Genomic DNA, 6,647 nt, shown 5'->3' with positions numbered 1-6,647 from the left:
AAACGTTCCATAAGGAAAGGTGAAGGTTATCTTTTCTTAGTCCTTTGGATCGAGGGGAATTTAAAAGTAGCTGGAAAAACCTTCAAAGAAACAATAGAACTCATTTCCTGATAGGCGTTCCAACATTTGATCAATGAATGGTAATGAAAAATGATCTTTCCGGGTTGCATCGTTTAATTTACTATAATCTATGCAAACCCTCCAACCTGTGACCTCCTGTGTTGGAATAAGTTCATATTCTCATTTTTGATTACGGTCATTCCTCCCTTCTTTGGTACTACTTGAACAGGACTGACCCATGGAAAATCGGAAATGGGATAGATCAGACTGGCGTCCAGAAGTTTGATTACTTCTTTCTTGATGACTTCTTGAATCATTCGGTTGACCCTTCTTTACCTCTGAACTCATGGTTTGAAATCATCTTCCATGAAGATCATGTGGGTGCAATAATTTAGACTGATTCCTTTTATGTCAGAAATCTTCCAAACAATTGCTTTCTTATGTGATTTTAGAACCTTAATCAATTTTACCTTCTCATGTGGCGTGAGGTCCTTAGAAATGATTACAAGGAGTTGCAATTCTCCTTCTAAGAATGAATACTCCAGATGTTCAGGTAACTTCTTCAACTCCAATTCTGGAGGTTCCTCGATAGATGGCTTCATTCTAGCTATCTCCTCTCTGTCTAACGAGTCATATCTCTCCTGGAATTCTGATTCTTCTTCTTTAATAGCGGTCACTGATGCTATCTGTTCTTTGGTTCTCTAAATTGTCCTTAATGCTTCATCTTCAGAAATGTCTTCTTTAGTTTCGAAGTTTGGTTCAGGAATTTCATCACAGTCCTCATTTAACTGTGGTTCCTGAAATACCGAAATAAAATATGTTTCTTCATTCGGTCTTCTCTTTAATAGAGGTAGAGGAATGCCTTGAACTAGCGGTGGTATTTGGATAGTCTTGCGGAGAAAGTTACTTTCAGAGAGGGGAGATTTATTTTCACCAGGATCTATGGCTGAATGGATGTCGAGATTTCCTTTAGGAGGTGTTAAGAATAGATCCTTAGAAATTAGATCTTGACTGCATATAGCCATAGTATCCTCCAGATATTTGTTGACTAGTTCTTGAAAAGAATCAGCGAGATTGAGATGTTCCTCGCGAGGATGGCTCATGAGTCGGTCAATATTAAATGTGACTTCTTCATTTCTAACTCTTAGTTTTAGTGATTTCTTGTGTACGTCGGTTATGGCTTTTGCAGTATTCAAGAAGAGTCTTCCAAGTATGAGTGGGACCTTCATGTCTTCCTCGATATCCATAATGACAAAATCAACGGGAAATGCAAACTTATCCACTCTGACTAGGACATCCTCAGCTATTCCTCGAGGAATCTTAACTGATCTATCTGCGAGTTGGATAGTCATTTTGGTAGGTCTTAAGTCATTTAATCCTAGCTTTTTTAATAATGAATAGGGCGTTAGGTTTACACTGGCTCCTAAGTCTGTTAACGCATTGCTGATTTTATCATCGTGCAAGTAGCAAGGTACCATAAATCTTCCTGTATCTCCTGACTTAGGGGGAATACCATGTTGTAACACTAATGAACATTCTTCACTTAAGGGTAAGCTAACTATCTCTCTTAACCTTTTGTTATTTGAAAGTAATTCTTTAAACATTTAGCGCAGTTTGACATTTCTACTAAAGCATCTACTAGTCGTACATTCAAATGCAGATTCTTAATAATATCCCAATATTTAGCAAATTGCGCTTCCTGTTTTTCCTTCCTAACCCAACCTGGGAAAGGTATGCGGGCTCGCGTAATAACTTTCGGAGCTTTAGGAGAGATAGGTTCCGGTGGATTGACAACTGGGTCAATTAGCACGGGTTCCGTATCGAAAAAATCTTGTATGGGTATATTAATAGTTGTTTCCTTCCCACCTATTGTGACTACTAGGGCATCAAACTCACTACACTCTATTTCAACTTCAGTAGTTAATCGTTTAAGTGTAAGCTGAAAATTGGTTTTTAATTCTTCAAAAGTCCTTCTTGGTACGATTTTCCGTATAGCGGCTGTAAGGTACCAGTACAAGATAATAGCTGCTCAGCATGTGGTGTATAATGTTGATTGATATTTTCCCTCTAGAAATAATCTCTGCAGACCCAGAACACGGATGAGTGATCCGTGGGGTGGCCTCAATCAATCTGGGGATCAATCTGTAATTGATCCGTCTAGCGTATTGCTGCTAAGCGGCTAATGTGCGTTTAGTGTGAGAAAGAACTGTGTGATAGAGAAAGTGTACTTCTCTCTGACTGAAGTTTCGATGTCAAATATGGTGACCCAGGGGGGTCTATTTATAGGCGCAGAATGTCCGAAATTCTCGGGATACACGTGTCAATTACTGAATGGTTATGTTACACGAAATATCCGGAAGGTCGGTGGCGTGTGCTGATGTGGTTGCGTGCCACTTACGCACTTAGTAAAAGGGCTTAAACATTGAAGCTGCCTGCAGGGCTCACGCTTGACGCTGGGCAGCCTGCTGAACGTTGGGCGGCAAATACTGAAAACCGCTAAATTTCACTATCTTTTGTGTTGTTTGATACATTTTTCTGTATAAAAATGATGTTTTTATGTGTGTATCCCCTAGGATACACCATTAAGTCCCCCAGTTTAATGTCTTTATTTTTGCAAAAAATAAAGTCATTATACTAAAAAATAAATGAAGCCTTTTTCCTCGGGAACAAGAACCTGCTGTAGCCAACCTTTTCTCTGCCATGTCAGTTACTTTTTGATCATTGTCTGCAAAAAGCACCCGTTTTTGATTTTGAATTTTAATTTTCCATTAAAATTATTTTCCCGCATATTTACTCATTCGACACGTGGCATCATATTGTCCATACAATTAACCGCCAACTGTTCCTCTTTCACTCTCTATTTTTAGGATGCACATTTTTCTGTTTTATATTTACTTCTCTTCGAATTAACTTCTCTTCATCTACCTTAAATTCTTCATTAGAAAATTCCTTCTTAATTACACAATCAATGTCTATCTTTAATGTTGAAGGTATTCCAAGCAGGATTTCATCGACCTATCTTGATCTTGTCAGAGTCACTTTTCCCAAATTTTTTGGTGCTGACGATGTTCTTCCTGGCCCAAACGATCGTGCGTCTCGTCCTCCTTATGGAAAAGTGGCTATTTATGGTCGTGCTTTATATTTTTCTCACCTTCGTGTTCCGTTTACAAAGTTTTATTTAGACGTGTGCTGCTTCTATAACGTTAGTGTTGGACAATTTGAGCCCATGTCCATTCGCAAAATTATGCATTTTGAGATGTACTGTATCGCTCGGAATATTACACCTTCTGTACGCCTTTTTTCGTATATTGCAACCATAAAGCCTTATGATAAATGATGGTTTTGTATTAATCTGGATGGATTTTTGCTTAATTCTGGTGATACAAATGAGGATTGGCAGAGTACTTTCTTCTTTATTAATAGTGAAGTTATTCCCAACGATTATCTGAAAGCTCGTTATTGGCGTACATCGCTTGATCCTCCCAAAGTCATTCATCCAAGGATATCTTCTGAAGAACAAAAGTTATTAAATGCAATTAAAAAAAGAAAGAATTCTAAACCGACGATACCCGGAACATATGCTTTCTTTATGCTCCCTTAATGCTGAATGGGATGCAGAAACTCGCGGCTGTGCTTTTGTTATGTTGAAAAACAAAGGTATATTCTGATTATAATTTGTTCATTTAGTTTTATCATCGGTATAGTAATTATTGTAAGCTGTTCTTTTAGTGATTACTCCGCTCGCCGCCTTGCGTTATACCAAGTTTAATGAGCTGAAATGTGTATCTGAAAAATTGGTTGATGAGACACTTGAAAAAAGTCTGTGTGAAATCCTTTTTTGCTTTTTCCATATGCCTAGAAATGGTGGCTATTATAATGTTGATCCTGATAAATATCCAATATTGAATTGTGAATCTTCTTTTCTGGATTGGAAAAACTTTTTGAATAACAACTGTTATTTTAATTCTGCCATGGCATCTGAAGAAGAAGCACAAAGAAAGCTTGCTCTTCCGCCACCCGCTCAGCGTAGCAGAATAGGAAAAAGCAGTTCTCTAATTAGCCTTCCTAATTTAATAATAAGCTGCTGTTGCCACGAAAAATGCTGCGCAGGCTAGTTATATGGAATTGGCAACAAAAGAGAAATGGTATCTGCATAAGATTGATACATTAACTCAGTCTGAAACATCATTGAAGTAGCAACTGGAACTAAGAAAGTGTGAGACCCATCGACTTATTGCTAGTGTGCCAAAGATTATAAAGAATGCTTTTGCTTCTAAGAAATTAACGGAGCCTTTCGATGAATTTATAACTATTGCGCTGGACGCTGAACGGATAAGGCTTCTGGATACCCTGAAAAAGGATTTACCTGATTTTCCAAAAGTTTTTCCTGAATCGCTCAGTTGAAACCTGATGCAGAAGATAGGCTTAAAGTGATTAGTGGACAAATAGAGCATCTGTCATTTCCTGAATTAGAAATTTTATGTAATAATGCTACTACATCAGTAGATGATGTTTTAAATTTGAAATTGTAATGTGCACTGTTTGCACTTATTTGTTAATGATTATTATATATGCAATTACTTTGTATTAATTTTGTCAAAGCTTTATATGTTTGATTTAATCAATCAAAAATAATGACTAGTCATATACTCTTTGTATTATTTTTACGTCATGACGGTCGTAGACACATTCTATTGCCTGGATGTTTAGCGGATTTCTACGTTATCCGCTGCCATTTCAATCTTTGGTTTATGATTGAACTTCTGCCACTGAGGAAAAACTTCTCTTTTGCAGGCAGGGATGACACACAGCTTTGTGACATCTGATAAAAATCCTTGGCCGGATAAAAGATTATGAATAGTATGTTATAAGAAATTTGTCTGAATTCTTATTCCTTTTAAAGAAATTTCTACATTTATGATTACATCTCATATTCTAAATAGTTGATCAAGCTATCTAAACATGCAATACTACGCATAAAATTTCTTTAAGCTCATTGCGTTCCATGTTCTTTGAATTTCTTCACCGGAGGGCGCTGCAAGGGTATATGATCTGTTAGGATGCACCTTTATGATTTTATATGGACCTCCCAACGTGGTCCTAACTTCCCTTGCTTTTCCTGTCTGGTTTCTTCATTATCCCTTAATATTAAATCTCCTTCCTTAAATTGAACATATCTGACACGTTTGTTATAATATTTTGCCATTTTCTGCTTAGCATCCGCTTGACGAATAGTGGCCATGATTCGCCTTTCTTCTAATAAATTCAAGTTTTCACGTAAAATAGATGAATTAGTTTCTGTATCAAATGCCAAAACTCTTTGTGTTGGAACACGGATTTCAGCTGGTATAACTGCCTCTGTGCCATATATCAAACTGAATGGTGTCTCACCCGTGCTCCGTTTTGGCGTTGTATGGTAAGCCCATAAGACATATGGCACTTCATCTACTCATTTAGTCTGACTTAAACCCAACCTAGCCTTTATGCCGGCTACAATTTCCTTATTCGTTACCTCAACTTGGCCATTGGCTTGTGGGTGAGCAACTGAGGTAAATGTTTGCTTAATGTTTAATTCTTCACACCAACTTCTGAACGGATTATCTGCAAACTGCTTACCATTGTCACTTACAATTTCATGTGGTAAACCATATCTACAGACGATATCGTTCCACACAAACTTTTTTATATTTTCACCCGTTATCCATGCTAAAACCTTTGCTTCAACCCACTTATTGAAAAAATTAAATACAACCACTAGAAACTTCGCATTTCCTACACTTCTTGGAAATGGCCCTACTATGTCAATTGCCCACTTACAGAATGGCTAAGCAGATGATACTGAGATTAAATCATACTTGGGTAAGCGTTGGACGATTCCATGCCGCAGACAAGCATCACATGTTTTGATTACCTCTGTTGTATCTCTGTAAATTGTTTGCCAATAATATCCTTATCTCATTATCCGTCCAACCACCGTTCTATAACTAGAATGTTGTGCACATAAACCTTCATGCATTTCTTTTACGACATCCATTGCTTGCTGTGGTGTTAAACACATTAAATTTGGACCACTGAAGGGTTTTCTATAAAGTACCCCATTTTCCAGGACGTTAAGCGGAGCACTTACCTTTATCTGTCTTGCTTCCGTGACATCGATTAGCAGTGTTCCGTCCTGCAAATATTTCATATAAGGAGTCATCCAACACGGTCCCCCTTCTTCAATTGTTGCCACTACTACTTTTTCATCAATGGATTTATCCTTTAAAACCTCTACCAAAACCTTCTTGTTCAAATGATCAAATGTTAGCATTGCTAACTTGCTCAAAACATCTGCCTTTGTATTTTTATTTCTTGATATTTGCACAACTTCCAATGTTTCAAAATATTTTAAAATTTTCTCAATTAGTTGCAAATACTGTTTCATAGAGACATCCTTTGCTTCAAATGCTCTATTAACTTGTTGTGCTACAATCTGAGAGTCTACATATGCACGCAGATGTTTTATTCCCATCTCAGACGCTATGCGAAGGCCGGATAGCAGTGCCTCATATTCTGCTTCATTATTAGATGCATAAAAACAAAACTTT

This window comes from Rutidosis leptorrhynchoides, chromosome 3 (genome assembly GCF_046630445.1).
Source record: "Rutidosis leptorrhynchoides isolate AG116_Rl617_1_P2 chromosome 3, CSIRO_AGI_Rlap_v1, whole genome shotgun sequence".
Taxonomy (NCBI): domain Eukaryota; kingdom Viridiplantae; phylum Streptophyta; class Magnoliopsida; order Asterales; family Asteraceae; genus Rutidosis; species Rutidosis leptorrhynchoides.
Note: the sequence above shows the minus strand (reverse complement) of the source record.